Here is a 22796-nt window from a genome sequence, read left to right as displayed (position 1 = left end):
TGATGATAGAGAGATTATAGCATGATAACTTAAGCATGAATATATATATGTGTGTGTGTGTGCATGTGTGTAATTAGGATTTATTTGGAAAATCCCAGAAAAGAATGAATTATTGGATTTATATCCAGTGGGCCTTTGTATTTTGTCCATCAAATATGTGTGTGTGTGTGTGTGTGCGTGTGTGTGTGTGTATACATATGTGTATATGGATATGCTCATATAAAGGCTGCTATTATTTAAATATCCGCCTTATATTTTCATAATTTTGACAGCTACTCATCAGATTTAATTCACAACCACAAAAAATAGCATATATTATTGAGGAGATCAGTTATGCGACCAGAACATGGAAGTTAGATGAGCTATTAAAATTCACAGAGCTATTTAGTAATAGCTGGTACTTAAAGGCAGGTCTCCTGATTCCTGGGTGAACCAGCAATCCATAAACCAGGTCTAAAAGCTCTGTTTAACTGAACAGGTTCATGATCAAACCACAGAGTAGGCTCCAGTGCAATCTTTGTTCAAGGTCAAAATTCTGTACATAAGTCTTCCCACTACTCTCCTTTCTATCATTTCTTTGCTTTTAACTGATGTTAGGATAATAATAATATAATAGTAACGGCAAAACAATAACCAAATAGCTGTGGCGTGATTAATACTAAGACAACAATAGCAACAGTAATGATAGAGAGACTGTAGCAAGGTAACTAATCAGTCAGGCTCTGGATCACATTATCTGTGTGGCTCCAGGACACTTTTATTCAATGAGCTTAGGCAAGTTCCTCTCTGTTCTTCTGTCACCCTTTGTATTCAACTATCTTTTATGTATAAAATATGGAGAAGATTATAATAACAATATTTAACAAAGATCTAGTATGGAAATTAAAAGAGATAGTACACATAAAGTGCTTAGAAAATTATCTTGCATATACTCAACATTCAGTAAGCATTTCCTACAATCATTATTTTAAAAACGTGTCTACATATGTATATTATTGGCAAAATATAATGCTATTAATACCATTATCCTAACTACTTCACGGCTCACAATAGTCCTATGTGGTAGGTGATGAATAAAGCTCTATAGTTACTTAACTATTTGAGGCCTTAGACAAAGTCCATTAGGCTTTGTACATTAGTTTCCCATTGCTTTGGGGGCAATTTACCACAAATTTAGCAGCTTACATGACACAAATTTATTATTTTATAGTCCTGTTGGTCAAAAGTCCAGGGCAAGATTCACCAGGCTGTAGTCAAAGTTCGTTCTTTCTGGCTTTTGGAGAATCCATTTCTTTGCTCATTCATGTTGTTGGCAGAACTCAGGCTGTTGTCATCATCAGACAGAAGTTCCCATTTTCTTACTGGCTTTTGGCAGAGGGCTGTTCCCAATTCTGGAGGTCATGTTCTTTCCTCACACTTTCCTTCCTTCATAGTCAAAACAAGCACTGGAGGGTCAAATCCATAGCTGGAATGTCTCCTGCCGGTTCTTCTGCCACATCTCACTCATTGACTCTTCCACCCTCCTCAGTCCACACTTCACATTGGGCCCACCAGATAATACAAAATAGTTTCCAGCTTTGAGGGAAGATAACCTCGATTTTCCATCCTCCATGTTCTTTTGGCCATATAACGTAAAGTCTTTGCATGTTCCAGAGGGAAGAAGACTGGCATCTTTTGTGGCCATCATGCTGCAGCCACAGTGTGGCACTTCTGACTTGTACAGGGAGCCAGGTGGTGTCACAGCAGTAAAGCTGTTCATGGCAGAACTGAAGGACCACAAGTGTTACAAGCAAGAAGGTAAAATCAGTCAAGCTTCATAAAAGGAAAATCTAATTAATTGCATATTAAACATGAAGCCAATGTGAAAGAAAGACTGTAAATTCAACAGATCAATTTGGGGGGGATTTTTTTTTGATGTTATTGTCTGTTTTGGGGGTTATTTTGGGAGAGTTATTGTTTTGTTTTTGATACAGGGTCTTGCTCTGTCACTGGCTTGGGCTAGAGTGCGGTGGTGTCAGCATAGCTCACAGCAACCTCAAACTCCTGGGCTCAGCCTCCCAAGTAGCTGGGACTACAGCCATGTGCCAATGACACCTGGCTAATTTTGTTTATTTTTAATAGAAACAAGAACTCTCTATTGCTTAGGCTGATCTCCCACATCTTCTTCCCTCAGTCTCCTAAAGTGTTAGGGTGACAGGTCCAAACCACCACACCCATCCTAATTTGGTTTTTTTAACAGCTTTTTTTAACATTTAATCATACACAAAGAAAGGCATGTTTAATGCATAATTTGATAAGTTTAAATATATTTAAATATCCATAATACTATCATCACATCAAAATAATAGACATATTTTACAACTCACAAAGTTTCCTTGTATCCTTTTGCTTTTATTTTGGGAGTGGGGGCTTGTGGGTTTTGGGGGGGGAAATTAAGAGGTATGGTAAGAACATGTAGCATGATGCTATGATTTAAATGTTTGTGTCCACTTCAAAATTCATGTGGAAACTTAATCCTCAATGCAATAACTTTAAGAGAGTTCTTCCCTGGTTAATGAAATGTGTAATTTAATAAAAGAGCAGGAAGAAATTAGGTAGGTCATTTTTGTCCTTCTGCCTCCTGCCACGTAAGGCCATAATGTTTGTCCTCTCTGGAGGAGGCAGGAACTAGGCGCCATTTTAGACACAGAGGCAAGGCCAGACACCAATCCTGCTGGCATCTTGATCTTGTACTTCGCAGCCTCCAGAGCTGTAAGGTATAAATTCCTATTGCTTATTAATTCTGCAGCCTAAGCATTTTCTCAGAGAAGCACAAGTGGGCTAGACACATGAGATTTATTCTCTTACATTTTGATGTTCGAGGTACCGTATTACCTACAGCATCTCTATTGTAAGGTAGACCAAGCTATGTCAACTTTGTGAGAAACAAAACAAACTACAAATGTATTAAGTGCTGAATTTTTAAAAAGTGAATAAAACTCAAAGAAGGGTGGATAAATATTAATTTGACATTGATAAATAAGTATTTAGTTTACAAGAGAAAGAAGAAATTATAAAGAAAGATTTATAAATTTGACCAACTAAAATTCATGTATAAGAGAGAGAGAAAAAAAAATAAAAGGGCAAATAACAAACTGAGAAGGCTGTGGGCAACATATTAATGCCACAAATTTACAAATCAATAAGAAGATGAAAATTCTATATGCACATGAACCAAAAAAAAAAAAACAGTAACATTAATAAATAGATATCTGCAGTTAGTAAACATGTACAGAGAATTCTATTAATACACACACACACATACATATAGACCAATTTTCAACTTTCAAATTTAGGAAAGATAAAAATTTGCCTGAACAAGAACTTTTTCTTGGTGATATAACTTCTAAAGGTTTATTTCAAGAAATAAGAAAAAAGGAAACAAACACAAAACACATGTACAAGCATACAGATGCAGGACACAGATATGGATAAAAATATGGAGCATTATGTATTTCTAATAGCAGAAGAAAAGGTAAACATGGAAAAAATGATTCCCTGTGTTTACAATAAACACATGACATAATTAATTTAATTTATTTTTGTTTCAAAAAATTGTTTATGTCAACAATGTTTTGTGCCCATCACTAGATTAATGTTCACTGTGCCCAAAAGGTAATTTTTATCTTGCACCCACTCTCCCCACCTTGGTTTCTCTTGTCTTTAATATTGCTTTGTGCTTGCATGTACCTGTCTTTTATCTTCTATTCTGAGTGAGAATAAATGGGAATTTGATGTTTGGTTTTCCATTCCTGAGATAACTTCCTTACGATAATGGTCTTCAGTTCCACCCAAGTTGTAGTGAATGACATTTTTCTTTCCTTGTGTAACTGAGTAGTCCTCCATAGTGTATATATACCTTATTTTCTTTTCTATACATGGAATTGAAGGGCATGTAGATAGATTCCACAACTTTGCAATTGTGAATTGTGCAGTGATAAACCTACAAGTGTAGGTGTCTTTTTGATAAAATGACTTCATTTTCTTTGCGTAGATATACAGCAGAGGGACTGAATGGTACTTCTACATTTATTTCTTTGAGGAATCTCCAAACTATTCTTCATAGAGGTTACACTAATTTGCAGTCCCAGAAACAGTGCATTAGCATTCCTTTCTCTATGCTTCCATGCCAGCATCTATTATATTTTCACTTTTTCATAATGACCATTCTGATAGAGGTAAACAGATATCTCACTATAATTTTAATGTGCATTTTCTTAATGATGAATACTTTTGGAAAAAAAAATTTGGACTAACAAGGGAACCTGTTTTGACATTAAAAACAAACAAAAAACAATTCACAATGATTTAATAAGAAACTAAAAATTGAGATGTGGAGATTTTTCTAGTAGCAGAGATTTGAAAAGTAGTTTGAGGAAGACAGCCAATCCATAGCAAACCCAGTAGGAACTGCTCTAAAATCTTTTGGAAGAATGCAAGGTGCAAATATAAAACTCTTTGTGAAAGCATGAGCTAGTATTAAGGCTAAAACACAAATGTGAAGCAAGCATATAAATATATCTGGTTTCACGGAGATTAAGGCAAACTTCGACTTTAGAAAAATACTATCATAAATTGGGTTAGATTTAGTCATTAATTTTCATTTAATGAGTCAGAACTAACCATAATTTCTCATTTAATGAGTAAGATTTATGGTACTATGTAAGCTTGAAAATATTAGTAATTAATAGAAATAAGTTTGGTAAAGACATATGATCACTCATTTAAAGACAATTCAATATTGGGGAAATGAGGCATAATTACTTTACATCCAGCAGGAATTTATAATACTAAATTAATAGTAACATTTAACTATAGGAAAAGAATGTAAATTTCATTCAGAGTTCACACTCTGAGCAATGAATAATCAACTGAGGAATAACTGCAGCCACAAAACATCATTATTCAGGCACTTTGCCTACCAGGGCATTTCACCATATCATAGACTTGACCAGAGATGGAGAAATGGTCACTCGCCTTGGCATCTTCTATTGACCACTGGAATACATTTGTACTTTGTTTTGTTTTTCCCCAAATCAATTTATTGCATAACATAGTTTCTATAGGTAATACAGCACTGGTATAGTAATCAACACCAGAGATTGTACATGATCAGCTGAGAAAGTACAAGAGATATAAGGTAATTAAAGAGAATTTGTTTCTCTTTCTTCAGGATATTCACCTGCAAAGAATGAAACTCTGCCTTTTCAGAGGGATTAAATAGAAAGGCATTTTCCATGTGTAAAAATTAAAGAGGTTTTGATCATTATCATCTCCCTCTGAGGAATGTTTCATTTTCTCAATTATTCCCCTCCTAAGATACACTCTTTACAAAAATTTCAATTGCATTGCTAAAACGTTATTGCCAGTAATTTGCCTTTTGGATATTGCTTACATGCTACAACACTATAAGCTATGGAGGGATTCCAATATTCTGTGCTAAACTTACGTCTTCAAGCCCCCCAAGCAACAGTTTGACTCTCTTATGGAAATGCTATGCTACTTAGAAGAAAAGCAATCAATTAGAAGACCTTCTAATTTTCTTAACTTAGTGTTTCCTTTTTCACCTTAGAGTAGTACTCAGGGGAAGTCAGCATGCCTACCCTTAGTCAAGTACCCTGTGAAGATGCTTAGGGATGTCCATTGAATGGAAAAGACATGCTAGCCCCAAAGTCTGGGAATATGCCCAGTTGATTATTTGGGATCTTCTGAAAAAAAATAATAAGGACATTTCTTATTAAATATTTAATTATAAGCTAGAGTGTTAATGTGGGTCACTCAATGGGGAGCCTCAATTGGATTTCCAATTAAAGTCCTACATTAAAAGTAAGCCTGAGTCTAGTGTCATTGTATTATAGAATATACCACCAAAAGGCCAATAAATAAAAATGAAAAAGTGACACTCCACAAATATGGAAATATGTTGCTTAAGGACTTTTATGTCACAGGGAAGTCTAAGAAAGTTCATAGATTCTTTCTCCACCTTTAGTGCCACCAGTTAAAATACCAGCCTCCCCCTTCCCCCTCTGTCTGTAACACAGCCCGTCCTACTTCGTCTACAAAGGAAACTTGTAACATTTTCTGCATATTCCAAAACATGAGGTACTGCTGGGAGACAGCACTAATAATAAAGCACGCTCTCAGGAATCCACACTAATAACCAGAAAACCAATACAAATTGCAGAGTTAGAGAGATTAAGAAGAATGTAGTGACATACAATAAGCAAATCAGCCCTACCTCATCAAGCAAATGTTCTTTGCTATACAGTAACAAAGATAATTGAAGACTGCACTGGAAGGGAGCCTAACAGTCTAATAAGTACTTGGCTGTGATTCACTTGCCAATCAGAAGTTGAGACATGACAAGTTCTGAAGCAGATGACGCCTGATTTGAGCAGTGGTCTTATTGTTTATTGATTTTAAATTTGGCTTACAGGCCTTCATTAGAGTTTAAAAAGAAATGATTTTGAGGGAAGGAGCAATCAGACACTGTGAATTTAACATGTTTTAAACTCACTTTGTTGGTTTCTCTGTAATCAAAATATTATTTTTAATACAAAAAGGAATGCAAATCAAAGCAATCAAACTGTTGAAGATTCCCACACATGTAATACACTGCCAACGTTCTCTAATAATGGAATCTTACTAGTTATGTGCCCTTGAGCCTGTTTTTTTTTTTTTTTCTAAATTTTAGTACATTCTCCTATAAAATACAAACAATAGCTCTCCCCTTGTAGGATTTTTGTCGGGATTGAGAGCCACTGCGGGTTCATTTTGAGGTAAAGGAAGATTGGACATGGAGAGTCAGTGAGCTCTCCAAGTATTTCTTTGTATGAGTCTGTCTATAAGAATGAAAACTTTCACTTTTGATTACTGGAGGAAGGAAAGGGGTGGCTGATGATTACCAGAGGCAGGGGAAATCAAGGGGGAAAAACAGAAAATGCTCTAACTCTAGTCCGGTCACTTCAACTTACACACACACACACAATGGCGGGTCATGAGGGATCATTTTGACAAGGGACAGTCAGAGACTATACGTGGAGTTAGCCATACTTCAGGGCTTAAGAGACACAGGGGTACAAAGAAAAAAGTTCTTCCCATTTCTTTCTCCAATAACGTGCTAGCATCAGGCAGAGGGTAGAGAAGACTTGAACAATCTCTGGTAACAACCCTCCTGGATAGAGAGGCAAAAAACTTCATGAGGGCCACTTTCTGCAGTGGCCTCTCAAAAGATTTTAAAGCAATGATTACTGGAAGATGCTAACACAAAAGAATATACATAGACTGTTCTGGAGCACATAAGAACCACCTATTAGAAATTCCGCACAATGATGGAAGGGCTTGGCAGGCCAGTGGAGAGGGCTGCAGGAAGGACCTGAGGAGACACTGAAATCTGAAACCTAATATGTTTTGTACCTGTACCTAACAGTGACTGAGTCATTTGAGTTATATACTCTGAAATATTTGGGGGATTTTTTGTTTGTTTTATTACTTCAACTAAAGAAAAGCTCCTAGAGGATGGATTCATGTCTCAAATGCTTTGTGTTCCCCACAGCAGCCTGCACTATGCTGGGCACAGGTTAGCTGCTGAGTCCATTATCATCTTTCATAGTGCACAGGCTGGAGGAATTGATCAATAAATAAATAAATAAATGGAGAGGATTCTTTAGAACAAACTGACAAACAAGACATAAATAAATCACCAAGAACAGATGGCATCCAACCAAATGTTTATAAAGCAGTGAGAGAGGACAGTGGATTGCTGGATAAAATATTTAATCTTTCATTAGAATCGGACACTGCACCAAACCACTGGCATGCTGCCATCTTGTTTTTGAAAAAGACTTGAAAAGTGACCTTGGAATTGATTTGCTCCTTCAAATTGGAAATTTGCAAATTATGTGGTAAATATTAGTTATGAAATCAGTAGTTTTCAATTGTTTTTAGAGAGAGAGAATGGGCCAAAAAATGAAATTAAATTTAACTAAGGGATATTTATATTTTGAAGAACATGGGGCAGCAAGGAAACCAATGGGAAGAATTAATGTTAGCTTTTAGAAAGTCTTGGGAAAATGCCAGGGCAACAAATTCACCAGAAAATTAAAGAAAATGCTTACTCATGAAGAGAAAACTGACTTCAACAGAGAAAACAGAGATAGACCTATATTGTTTTTCTCTATCTATATAAATGACACCATTGAAGTATGTGAGGGATGATATAAGACAGCTATATTTAACATCTTTATAACCCATTTCAAAGAGCAAACAAACAATTTTGAAGAATGAGTGAGCTTTCATTAAATACAGAAGAGAGACAAAGGTGAGTCCAGGAGAAGGAGTCAGCTTGTGCAAAGGATGCAGAAATGTACTAATGAGTAATGCCTGTGCTGTATCAGAAAACAGCTTTGACCCAGGTGAAGAAATGGCAAGAGTGGAGTCCAGATCAAGACAGGTAAGCCCTCGCTCAGAAGCATGAGTCATCCGTTAGGCAGCAAGGAACTGTAGTATTTCAAGACCTTGTTAGACTTGTTTGAAGAAAATAATTTTAGCAATAGAACATGAAGGGAAGTCAGAGGAGATGGAAAGGTAAGTAGAGATTAGCAAGATAATTAGAAAATGAAAGTGACAAGGTTTTGGTGAACTTTCAGATAGTGATAAGGAAGAGTCAAAGAAAAATCTGGTTGGAGGGATATGAAGTCTGGCATGAGGAAGTAGCAATGTCTTGGGTAGGATCTGGAAACCACAGACATGAAAGCAAAGATAGACAAAGGAGATGGCATTAAACTAAAATAGCTCTTCACAGCAAAGGACACAATTAACAAAGTGAAGGGACAATCTACAGGATGGTAGAATATATTTGAAAGTCATACATCTCATGGGTTAATATTAAAAACATATAAGGAATTCAGCTCACTAGCAAGGAAAGAAAGAACTGATTCAAAAACTATTAAAGGAGCTGGACAGACATTGCTTTTTTTTGAGACCGTCTCACTCTGTCACCCCAGGTAAAATGCCGTGGCATCTTCACAGCTCACAGCCATCCAAAACTCTGGGCCTTGAGCAATTCTCTTTCCTCTGCTTCTGGAATAACTGTTTCTACAGGTGTGCACTACAATGCCTGACTAGTTTTCTTTTCTACTTTTTTTACAGTGGACCTCACTCTTGCTCAGTCTGCATGCACATTCCTGAGCTCAAACAATCCACCAGTCTCAGCCTCCCAGAGTGCTGGGATTACAGACATGAGCTACCATCCCTGGTCTAGACATTTGTCAAAAAGAGACACAGAAGATGGCCAATAGGTACATGAAAAAAGAAATGATTAGCATTACTTGTTATTAGAGAAGTGGAAATTAAAGCAACAAGGAGTTAATAACAAGTGCTGGTGAAGTTGCAGGGGAAAGGGAACTCTGTATATTATTGGTAGAAATGCATATTATTATTGCTGCTATGGAAAATGATTTGGGACTTTCTCAAAAACTTAAAAATAGAACTACCATATGATCCAGTATTCCTCCTCCCTGGCATGTAGTTTAAGGATTCGAGTCCTTATGCCGAAGGGCTACCTGCACGGCCATGCCCACTGCTGCATCACTCACAAGATAAACGCCCAGCCGTGGATGAATGACTAATGAAAACATGGTACACAGCCCAGCACTATTCAGCCTTATAAATGAAGGAACTTCTGTCATTTCTGAGAATGTGTATGAACCAGGAGAATATTATGCTAAGTGAAATAAGTCAGGACTAGTCAGTCATTTATGTGTAGAATTGAAAAATGCTGACCTCACCGAACCAGAGAATGGAATGTTGGTTACCAGAGGTTGGGGGAGTGAAGAATGGGAAATTGTTGATCAAAGTTTACAAACTTTCAAATAGACAGGAGGAACAAGTTTTGAAATTCATTACAAAGCACAGTGACTACAATCAATTAAAATACTGACTACATTTTATTAAAATTTTATTTACTTGTATTTATTTATTTTTTATTTTTGAGACAAAGTCTCATTCTTTTGCCCTGGGTTAGAGTGTCATGCCCTCTGCCTCGATGACAACCTCAAACTCCTGAGTTCAGGTGATCCTCCTGCCTCAACCTCCCAAGTCTCTAGGACAGCGGTTCTCAACCTGTGGGTCATGACCCACAGGAATTGTATTAAAGGGCCGTGGCATTAGGAAGGTTGAGAACCACCACTCTAGGACCATAGGTGACCACCACAACATGCTGCTAGTTTTCTTATTTTTAGTAGAAACAGAGTCTCACCATGATGCTCAGGCTGGTTTTGAACTCCTGAGCTCAAAGTATCCTCCCACCTTGGTCTCCCAGAATGCTAGGATTATAGTCATGAGATACTGTGGCTGGCCCAAAAGATTTTAAAGATGAATCTGATGCCTTTAGATCTTGGGAGACTAAAGCGTGAGACTAACAAATTATGCAGAAAGAGAGTAGGTAGAACAAGCTGTAATGAGTTTGGCACATGTCACATTTAATTAAAAATGGGAATATTCAATTGACAGTTGGAAATACAGGCTAATAAAAGATTAGGAGTGGGTATTTATAAATGAGATAGCTAAAAATCTCAAAAATGCCCATTTATACTAAGTTTTAATACTTCTTATATTCCATAGCACTCAGTATTTGCCTCCCAATATATCATCCCACTGCTTTTAAAGCAAGATATAATTATCTCCTATCTAGGATACTTAGTTAACCCTTTTTACTACTCTCTTTGCTTTCAGTCTGCTTACCCTCTTTCATTTTATGTAGTCCAGTATTGTGAGACCACAAGTCCCTGAAGTTGAAGAAACTGCTGGCTCTCTCCCCAATGAGACATTCCTGTGTAGGGTTAGCAGTCGGTTAGCGGTCTCCGAAAGTCCTATAGCTTATAAATCTATTTACCTTTATTTAACTCAGCATTTCCCAATTTTGTTAATGACTCAACACACATAATATTGTTTTCACACATAATATTTTTAAACCCCCCCAAATTAACTTTGGACCACCAACATACAAAGTGAAGTAACTGATATACTCCCCTAAACACAGCACTAAAGATGCCACTTCATTCCTATCAAGGGAACATGTGCTCTTGGATTTCAAGGGAACATGTGATCATTCCCTGTACTTCAGGAATCAAGGTCCAATGTGCACGTTCTCACTCCACCTTCCAGAACCTAACACAAATAGACATTTAAATCTAATCCCAGTCCTTGACAAACCTTTCCCAGCTCTTCCTATCCCTGCCCCTCCCCAGGATCATAATATTTTGAGAGGATACTTTGGTATAGCTATTGCTATAAAAGAAGTTGTAAAAAAATAATCCCAAATGAGTGTCTTTAATGTGACTTATTTTGAAATAAATACACAAAAAGAATATTAAACATTCAACCATTTCAATTCCTGAAAACATTGTCGCCTTATCCTGCAGCTCCATTCCATCTATAAACGTCACTAATTTATGATCAACCTCTATCCACAAGGTAGAGAATGGAATGAGGAGGCAGGAGATGAGTTGGAGAATGGAGCCAGTTGTGAGTATCTTCTAGAAGACAAGCCTAATGTAATCAGGAAACATGTTTCCACACTAGAATTCCTCAGGAAAAAAGTCCTTGGGGGTTGCTTGCTTACTCCACCCTTATTAACGCGTCCCTGTATGTCCCGTCTCTCGGTTTTCGATTTCTCCCTTAAAAATATCATTTCCAGATAGGAATAAATACACTAAGTGGCCTAACAGTGGTACTTTCTCTACTGTGTGCCTGGTGAATTGTTTATAAGCTTCCTCATTTTGCCAATCCTTTTTTTATTGAGGATATTTATTTAAAAATGAGGATTTATGGGGAAATAGGGAAGAGAGTTATGTTATGACGACTTATCTCAGCATCAAATTACCAAGAAAATTACCAGTAACATTTTTACTATTTCCCTTAATAATCACTGACATACATGCATTTTATTTTTATCATTTTATTTTATTTTATCAGATAGGTTTGTGAGGCAGAAATAGAGATTAGGAAAGAAGTCAGGATCAGGAATCCATGTGGTAGCATGACGTACTAATAAAAATAAACACAGACATGACATGTAGCCAAAATGAACCTGTGTGTTTAAGCTGCCACCTTAAAGGCTCAGCCTGGCCTTTTACATCTGGAAGAAACACAAACCCAACTCCGATAGCCTTACGAAATCATGCAGTTCTCGACTGGAGTACCTTGAAGAGGTGGTGAAGTAGAAGCACATCACAAGAAGTGCTCCCAACATCCCAATCAATCCTATTTACCCAACCAACCCGTCAAAACCCCTCTTCGCAAGACGACTGCTATTCCTTAAAAATCTTTTTTGTCCTCTTTGTACCACCCCTTACCTTGCTGATCAATTCTTTTCTTCCACAACTTACAGCCTCATCTTTCTGATATTAAGTCAATTGCCCCTTTTCTTTCTTTTTTTTTCCTTTATTAAATCGCCCCTTTTCTTTCTTTCCTCTAATTCTTGTCTACTGGAGAGAGAGATGTTGATGATGCCACTGGAATGCTAGATAATCCCTTGATCAGCACAACAGAAGGTAAACAGAGAGAGCTCTTTCTTCCTCTGCTGGCACAGTGAAGAAAAACCCCCCTTCCCTCCCCTTCCCCTCCCCCTTCCCTCCCCTTCCCCTCCCCCTCCCCTCCCCTTCCTCTCCCCCCTCCGCATATTCTTAGGCTATAAGGAGGGGAGGGGAGGGGGGTGGATGGGTGGAGGGAGGGTGATTAGTGGGATCACCTCTATGGTTTATCTCACAAGGGTACAAGTGAATCTCTCTAAAAGTAGAATATAAACGTCTTAACACTAAGAAAATGACATGAAGGTTAAGTTAACCAGTTTCATGAAAATATTTCAAATTGTATATGAAAAGAAAAAAATCCATGAGAACTTACCTTAGATATTTTTGCCCATCACATATTCTTTATTAGAGCGTTTTGATACAAATGCATCAAAAAAACTATAGTATCAAAATGGCCATATCACAATGTCTTGGCTTTATATCCTGATTTTTTTTTTTTTTTTTTTTGAGAAAAAGTCTTATTATGTCGCCCTCAGTAGAGTGTTATGGCATTACAGCTCACAGCAACCTCCAGCTCTTGGGCTTAAGTGATTCTCTTGCTTCAGCCTCCCAAGTAGCTGGGACTACAGGCACCTGCCACAACACCCAGCTATTTTTTTTTGTTGTTGTAGTTGTCATTGTTATAGCAGGGCCAGGCCAGGTTCTAAACCCCCATATACCCAGTGTATATGGCTGGTGTCCTCACCGCTGAGCTACAAGTGCCAAGCCAATATATCCCGATTTTTTTAATGTACTTTTTACTCTAGCTGACTACTTTTAAATTTTTAATTATAACATTTGAGCTAAAATTCCATTATCATGTGCCCTGCCATTGCATAGTCACTCTAAGCTACTCTACTCTTATTCATTCTTTCATTCAACAGATACCTAATGAAGGATTGTGATCTGGGAAGAAAAGGGGGCACGCAGCCCATGCGACAGACACCAATCTAGCTATTAGGATATTTATAGCTCATTGAGGTGAGGTAGGAAAAATAGAAAAAATATTAAATGGCATAAATTCTAGAAAGTATGTAACACAGTATGTGGAACACAGATATTTTAAAAGAATGGTTTCCTTAATCATAACCATTACTAATTAATTCAAAAAAATATCTATTAGGTTCCCACTAGAACAAAGGATGGGCTAAGAACTGTGAAAAGTTATAAAGTTTAAATACATACAGATCTTACCTTCGAGGAGTCTTCAGTCCTTCATGTAAGGAAAGGCAGAAGACAGACAAGCAATGTCTATAAAACAATGGCATAAAGTGATAATTACTGTTAGTGAAAAACAGATACATTTTGTTCAAATCAAAAAGAGAAAGAAAGCATCTCTATCAAGGGGGATAAAGAGTTATTGTCCATTCCATTTATTGGGCACTTACATTACCGATTGTTATTATTCTTTTGTATATACAGAGCTATTATCAAGGCATGAAATTCCATATCTTAAGATGGGATCATTCTTTATTTAGAGTGGATCTTAAATGTAGTCACTTTCGTCCTTGGAGAGAAAGGAGAGAGAGACTTAGGACACAGAGATACAGAAGAGAGGTCATGAAAAGACAGAGGCGAACCTGGAGTGATGCACCTGCAAGCCCAGGGCAATCAAGGGTTGCAGGCAATGAGCAGAAGCTCAGAAAAGGCAAGGAGAGTTTCCCAAAATCCCAGAGGCTCTGATGACACCTTAAGTTTGGACTTCTAGCCTTTAAACTGTGAATGAGAATGGAGGCTGATTCTCTCAATGCAGTCCTGGCTATCTTAAGAAACGAATACACCGTGATTCTCCTAAGATGGGAAACCAGGTAAATACCATCTGCTATATTTTCCTTCTACTCTTCTTCTGACTGTATGTATCAGTAAATAATGCTCTTTGAAAGAAGCAAGTGAAACTTTTCAGAAAAAAAGATCGGTAGTAATCTGTATCCACCCAATGTATTATTTCCTGTAAGCATAACTAAAACTCTTGGTTTTATTTCTCTAGGGGGAAAGAGGAAATCCTAGTTCCCAGTGTTGACTCAAAGATAAAAGAATTTCCAACGTAATTCTTTTTTTTTTTTTTTTCTGAGACAGAGTCTCACTATATCGCCCTCGGTAGAGTGCTGTAAAGTCACAGCTCACAGCAACCTCAAACTCCTTGGCTTAAGTGATTCTCTTGCCTTAGCCTCTCAAGTAGCTGGGACTACAGTCACCCACCATAATGCCTGGCTATTTTTGTTGTTGTTGTTGCTGTTGTCACTGTGACTTAGCAGGCCCAGCCAGGTTCATACCTGCCAACCCCAGTGCATGTGGCCAGTGCCCAAAACACTAAGCTACAAGCACCAAGCCAAGAACATAATTCTTGTTTCCAATGATAACATCAAGATATTACTAAACTTTTTTGGTTTTATGTTGTCAGTACCTTTGTTCAATTTGGGGATACATTGACTTTTTGTAGTTGAAGTTGACATCAGAGCCATGGCACTGTTTTGAAAAAGAAATGGACCACATTATACGGGACTTACAAAGACAAACTGGCTTGAACATGTGGAGATAGCTTCAGTGGTGTGTTCCAGTCTGTTATAATCATTCCATACTTTATAGAAAGGGTTTTGCAATCAGGATCTATAAAACATTAGAAAAAATAAAGAAGCTTAATCCAAGATAGAAGTAGAATATCTTTCACCTTCAGAAAAGTAGTTTAATTGAAACCAAATTAGTCCATTTCTAGTCTTGCTTTAACTTTGTATCTTAGTTTTTAATAAATGGGCTCTCGCTAATAATAAAATATCATGTATTAAGCAGGTGTTAATGTATGTATTACTTGTCCATAAAATCACTTAAGTTTCCCAGCCACTCTATAAAACCAAATTTTTGTCAGCAAATATTTGGTTGCAAGAAAAATGCTTTCAAAGGGGCTTTGGTAGAAATGAGTTTCTGAGAAGGGCACAATCCATGAGCTCACTGACATTCAAATATAGACCTCTGGAAAAAAAAATAAAAACAAACAAACAAACAAACAAAAACAATATAGACTTCTGTTATGAGCTGAAATATGTCACCCCACCCCCCCAAAAAAAATTCGTGTGTTGAATTCTCAGCTGTGACTGTATTTGGAGATAAGTTCTTTGCAGAGATAGTTAGGTTGACGTGAGATTATTATGGTGAGCGCTAACCCAGTATAACTGGTGTCCTCATAAGAAGAAACCTGGATGGAGGCCCAGACGGAGTTAAGACAGTGTGAATATGTAAAGACTCGGGGGACGACAAGTCACCTGTAAGTCAGAAAAGAGAGAAGTGCCACAGACCCTTCCTCAATGGCCCTCAGAACAAGCCAACACTTTGATGTTGGACTTGCAGCATCCAGAACTGTGAGAAAATAAATTTCCTATTGTTTAAGCCACCCGGTCTATTGAACTTGGTTATGGCAGCCCAAGAAAACTAATATAACTTCCATTGCTATTTTTACAGCTACTTCCAACCACTGACATTTATCATTGACAATTTTTTTCTTACATAGTACCTGAGCCTGATTTAAAGGTTTCCTATATTAACCCATTCAATTCCAACACAACATGAGGTAAGCATTACCATTATCCCCATTGTATAGAAAAAGCAAACTAAGATGCAAATGGTAAGTGACGCGGTGACACAATGAGAGATTTCAGCATACTGGGGTGGGCCCAGCCATCCAAACGTACAGCCCACATTCTCAACATCTACACGCCATAATCTACCAGAAGAAAGCACAGCTTGGCCACAGACCATACAACCCAAGAGCTAGGCGGGGTCTGTTTCCCACAGGTCTAGTGGAGTCTCCTCCTGCTCTACAGATCAGGTTCCTCGTAAAGACCCTACACTCAGCTAACCTCAATTGTGATTGTCTTTTGTATGTCCCAGAATACAAAGCCACTTTTACTCCCTCCCTATTTGAATGGAGGGCTTTGACTTTGTTTCTGCAAAGTAACTCACTGTAACCCTGACTGACTTAGATGGAGTGTTCTTTTTCTTTTTAACCTATGTGAATTTTCACGGTTCCTCTTTTCTTTTACCACACATCTTCTTGCAAACTTCAAAGTGTGGAGGTCAATGTAAATTCTCTTTCAGGTTGAGGTCTGCACTCATTCTTCACCATGCACAGTTCACCTTTTTTTTATTATTTTTATTTTTACTTTTATTCATGACTGAAAATGCTAACAGAGTTTATGTAAAACATTTGTATTATTAAGCTCTTCCTAGCACTTAGAACTGTGGTGAGTCCTGGACTCACCATAGGAGATAAGATTGCTTCCTTACAGGAAGTGTAAATAGATGTGAGAGCTCTATCTAAAAGATATACCTATCCAAATTAGTGCAAACAGATTCATCTCTGCACTAGAAGGTCACACAGGCAGTACATCAAAGCTATTGCATTGTTATCGGAATCACTGATTTCCCTCTTAAATGGAAGCTAAACTCTGTTGATGTGGAAGTTGTTTTGAAATAAGAATGTGCCCTTTCCTATTTATTCCAGATGCAGCAGTTTTATGAGTCTGCTGTAACACTATATTTTTGCATGGGACAATTATGACCATAAAGGGAATTGTGTGGTAAAAGCTACGGAATCTGCCGTTAGGCAAGAAGATGACCTTTTTACTCAGCTGTCTTGCCAAATTCGAGAAGGTGCTTAGCATTTGGGAGAGATTTATGGCCACTAAAGGAATCCTGACTGCCAACCATTAAAACTAAAAGTCTTTATTTCTTAAAAAAAAAAAAAAAGTTCCCAACAGTGACAACTCATGATTCTGGTTCTGATTCTCTCTCTCCTCCCGCTTTCCTCCTGACAGAGAGGCTTAAGTCTCCTCAACTTCTACTCCACCTGCACTCTGCCCTCTCCTCAAGGCTATTTTCTTCCCTTAATCTCTCAAGAGTACATCCATTTAGTGAGCATCTACGTGTCTACCTGGAAAACTTAGATTCGTAAGAACAGAATTTTCCAGGAGGAGCCTTTCCTTCAGACCAGAAGGAACAGAGGTGAAAGTTTCCAAGTCAATTTGCCAAGAAGCTCTTGAGAATGTATCTTAAATAACTCAGCTCATTCTGATAAACAGGAAAAAAGAACCATAGTGGACCAGTTGGGTGATTTAAGGGCTACATGTCCTTCCGCCCTGAATCTGCATCGATTATGTGGGCGGTGAGCATAAGTTGATGTCTTTGCTGAGGGAAGAGATCAAAGGATGTGAAGAAAGACAACATAATTAAGGTCCAAATCAAAGTCAATTCCAAAATAATTAAAAAATTAATTCATCAAATATTAAAAAGAGAATTGATTAAAATAGGAGCATGTCAAAATAATTTTCAGATGAGAAATGTTTTTAGAACAATAATACAATGAAGTAAAAAAGAAAAGACTATTACTTATTAAAAATTAACAATGGCCCCTTTTACTTAGACAAAATATGAAAACTAACTTAAAAAAATGTTTGCAGAATGTGCATATTGGTAAAGAGATTTTTTTTCCTCTGAAATGTCAGGGATTTTCTAATTTTCTTTTCAAATAGTAAATTTATTTCAGGTTAATGTGAGGATACAAACAACCAGGTACAAATATTTGATTTTGTTAAGTAGAATCCCTCTTGTTGGTAGGTGCCACATGCAAAAGGTGTGCCAACACCTCTACCCCATACTCATTCAGTGAGAGCACTCCCTCCCACAGGCTTGTTACCCCTCCCCCAGCTTGAATTGAAATGAGTTTTTCTCCTATGTGAACATGCATTAGATTGTCTATTCATATCAGAATTGAATACATTGGATAATGGCTTCTCTATTCTTGTGATACTTTACTAAGAAGAATGTGTTTCAACTCCATCCAGGTTAATACAAAATTTGTAAAGTCATCATCTTTTTATGGCTGAATAGTATTCCATGGTCTGCATGTACCACAATTTGTCAAAAAAATCCATTCCTGAATTGATAACCATTTAGGTTGTTTACACGTCTTGGTGACTATAAATTGAGCTGTGATAAACAATCAAATGTCCTTATGATAAAATGATTTTTTTTTCTTCTGGGTAGATCCCTCATAGTGGGATTGCAGGGTCAAAATGGGAGATCTAATTTCAGATCTTTGAGGGTTCTCCACACTTCTTTCCAAAGAGGCTGTATTAGTTTGCAGTCCCACCAGCAGTGTAAAAGCGTTCCCCTCTCTCCACATCCACGCCAGCATCTGCACTTTGTGATGTAGGCCATTCTCACTGGAATTGGGTGATATCTCAGGGTAGTTGTGATTTATATTTCTCTTATGATGATTAGGGACAATGAGCATTTTTATCATATGTTTATTAGCCATTCATCTTCCTTAGGAATGGTTCTAGTCATGTCTCTTACCCAGTGATATGATTGTTGGCTCTTTTGTCGATTAATTTGAATTCTCTGTAGATCCTAGTTATCAAGCCTTTAATTTGTAATGTGCAGATGTCTTTTCCCATTCTGAAGGCTGTCTGTTTGCTTTGGTTTTATCACAAGAATGGAAAAACAAGTATCCAATGTACTCAATACCAATATATAAGCAACTACATGACCACATGAGAGAAAGACACAAGTATAGTCTAGTGAAGGGGAGGGGACAGGAGAGGCAGGGGAGCGGGGAGGAGGGAGGATAATGTGTACAATATCAGGGTGTTCAGCAGGGTCCCTGGGTGAAGGGCTCAACTCAGAAATGAAAACAATATAACCTAAACATTTGTACCCTCATATTAATCTGAAATTAAAAAAAAAAATGAAACCACAAAAATACCCCTATAAGACAAAAAAAGCTAATTTGAGCTTCTAGTAAATTACTGGCCATTTTATTTGCCCCCATATATTCCATTCTTTACAGAGCAGCCAGAATATTGTTATTATTTATAATTATTATAATTATTATTATTTTGTCTGTCTCACTATGTCACCCTTGGTAAAGTGCCTGGCATCACAGCTCACAGCAACTTCCAATTCTTGGGCTTATGCGATTCTCTTGCCTCAGCCTCCCAAGTAACTGCAACGACAGGCCCCACCATAAGGCCCAGCTATTTTTTGTTGCAATTGTTGTTGTTTAGCTGGCCCCAGGCGGGGTTCGAATCCACCACCGTCGGTGCATGTGGCTGGCACTGTAACCACTGTAATATGGGTGCCGAGCCAGAACATTATTTTTTTTTTTAAGTACATTAGGTTAAATCAGGTTTCTGTTCCAGATTAGTTCTAGTATATATCACAAGCTATCCCTCCTAATTGCTGTCATCTCCTGAATAATGATCACCCTCTTCAGTGTCATTTGCCATATCCTTTTTGTTGTTGCTGTTAAATTTCAGATTAATATGGGGGTACATATGATTAGGTTACACAGTTTGCTTTTGTGAGGTTAAAGTGCAGGTTGTAGCAATGCCCTTCACCAGGAAATGTGCAGCATGCCCATGCAATGTACCCACTGGGTGGGAATTTACCCAACCCCTTCCATCCATCCCCCTCACTTGGGCTTGATTGAGTTTTTCTCTCACTTAAGCATGTACTTGTTGGTCTACTGGTTCTGATTAATCGAGTATGTGTAATGCTTGTTTTTCTATTCTTGTGATACTCCACTTAGGAGATGTTCTTCTATTCCATTCAGGTTGTTACATAAGACAAGAAATCTCCATCACTTTTGTCATAGTTCTTGAGAATTTCATTATTCATTCAGATGACCCTCCCCATCACCTGGGCTTTCAGTTCCTCGGCCTCATCTCCTCCAGCAAGTTCATCTTCCACTCTACCTTCACCATGTCACTCCATGATTTATTCCTTATACTTCATCGTTGTTAATATTTACGCCTCATTCTTAGACTCAATGTCAGACATCCAATCACTGAAAACAATCTCCTATCTTTGCAGTGTAGTATTTCATATCCATGAGACCACAACTCATTGAAATTACTTTTTCACTTTGTCTAAATTTTCCGCAGTTCCTCACTTCCGCACCCTTCAAACTTAAACTCCCTGGCCATTGATTATAATCACACTCATTTAAACTCATGGCCTCCACTATAAAACATCCCTTAACATGTTCAAATAACCTGACATTTCCTCAGTCTGTTCAGTTTCTTATGTCCTTAAATAATTACTTCACACTTTTCACACTCTGCAAACATGAATATCTCTATCACCATCTCCACCCTGGTAATGTTGCTCCCCATTTTACTATAAAAATGTAAGCAATCAAACAAGCACTTCCACCTGCTCCCACCACTACATACTCCAACTGCAGCTTCTGTGTCTGTGTACTTGCCCTTCACTCTTTTACAATATATGAACTACCTGTGTCTCTGTATAAAGCCGTCTTCTACATTTGTGAACCAGAACCCTTACATTGTGCCTACTCAAGAATGGCTCACCTTTTAGTTGCACAATTATTTTTCTTTTAAAATGGATCATTTAATCCTCATACATAAATGGTATACCATATCCCATTTTTAAAACAGATGACATCTCTTAGTATGTCCCATTATTCTCCAGACAGCTGTCCTATTTTTCTGCAAAAGCAAAGGTCTCAACTGTAACATACTCTCCTCCTTTCTGTCTCTTAAATTCATTTAAACCAGGTTTCTGTCTCCAGCGTATAACAAAAACTAATGTTGTCATTAATAAATCCATTGGTTAAGTACTAGCTCTTAATCCATCAACAGAATTTGGTTCAATCTATCACTCCCTCATCTTTGATATACAGTTAGTTCTGAGTTACAAACATCCAGCTAACATACAACTCACACTCATGGAGGAGACTATTAGGGTAACTATCCAAGTTACAAATATCTGACCTATGTACAACTCACACTTATAAATGGAAGCTATTATGGGTAACAGGTAAAGGTACCTGTTCCAACTTACATGCAAATTCAACTTAAGAACAAACCTACAGAACCTATTTTGTTCATAACCCTGGGACCACCTGTATAATATTTTCTTCATTTAATTCTTTTTTTTAATTTATTTTTTTATTAGATCATACTTGTGTACATTAATTCTATCATAGGATACAGTGTGTTGCTTCCATATGCAGTTTGGAAAACTTTCATCCAACTGGCTAACATAGCCATTATGTCTTCTCATAATTGTTGTGTTAAGACATTTATATTCAACCTTTAGACAAATTCAGATGTACCCTAATAGGATCAATTATAGGTGTGATCCCCACAATATCATTCTCTTCACCCACTTAATTCTAAGAATATAACGATCTTAGTTTCCTTCTACCTCTAGAGCTACTTTTTCAGTATCTCTAGCCAACTCTCTTCTCTGTGACTTTTTAAAAAAATATACTTTTAGGGCTGTGCTTGTGGCTCAAAGGAGTAGGGCACCAGCCTCATATGCCAGAGGTGGGGGGTTCAAACCCAGCCCTGACCAAAAACCACACACACACAAATATATATATACACACATAAATATATATACATAAATTATATATATATGCACATATATATACTTTTTAGAGTAGCTTGGGGTCCATAGCAAAATTAAGAAGGTACCGAGAGTTTCTTCCCTCTCCTACACCTGCCCAACCTCCCTCATGGTTGACATCCTACATGAGAGAGGTGCATTTGTTATGACTGAAAAGGTTGTGTTCATGCATCATAATCACCCAAAGTCCAGAGTTTACATAGGGCTCACTCTTGGTATTGTACATTCTATAGGTTTGGACAAATATATAATGACATGTATTCACCGTTGTAGCATCATTGAACATTTTCACTGCCTTAAACATTCTCTGTGTACCCACTATGTGCCTGTCCTCTCTCCCCAACTCCTAGCAACCATTGATCTTTTCACTCTCTTAATGGTTTTTCCTTTCTCAGACTGTCCCACGGTTGAAATTATGCATTATGGAGCCTTTTCAAATTGGCTTCTTTCACTTACTACTATCTATCTCAATTCCCTCTGTGTCTTTTAATGGCTTGATAATTTCTTTTTAACACTGAATAATATTCCATTGTCTGGATGTACCATGGTTTATTTGTGCATTCACCTACTGAAAAACATCTTAATTGCTTACAAGTTTTGGCAGTTGTGAATTAAGCTGCTATAAACATGCGTGTGTAGATTTTTCTGTCACCATGCGTTTTCAAGTCATTTGGATAAGTATCAAGGAACATGCCTGCTGCACCATATAGAGAGAGTGTGTCCAATTTTGTGCCGACTGTTTTCCAAAGTAGTCAC

Source organism: Otolemur garnettii, unplaced genomic scaffold (genome assembly GCF_000181295.1).
Source record: "Otolemur garnettii isolate 467f Iridium unplaced genomic scaffold, OtoGar3 scaffold00010, whole genome shotgun sequence".
NCBI lineage: Eukaryota > Metazoa > Chordata > Mammalia > Primates > Galagidae > Otolemur > Otolemur garnettii.
Note: the sequence above shows the minus strand (reverse complement) of the source record.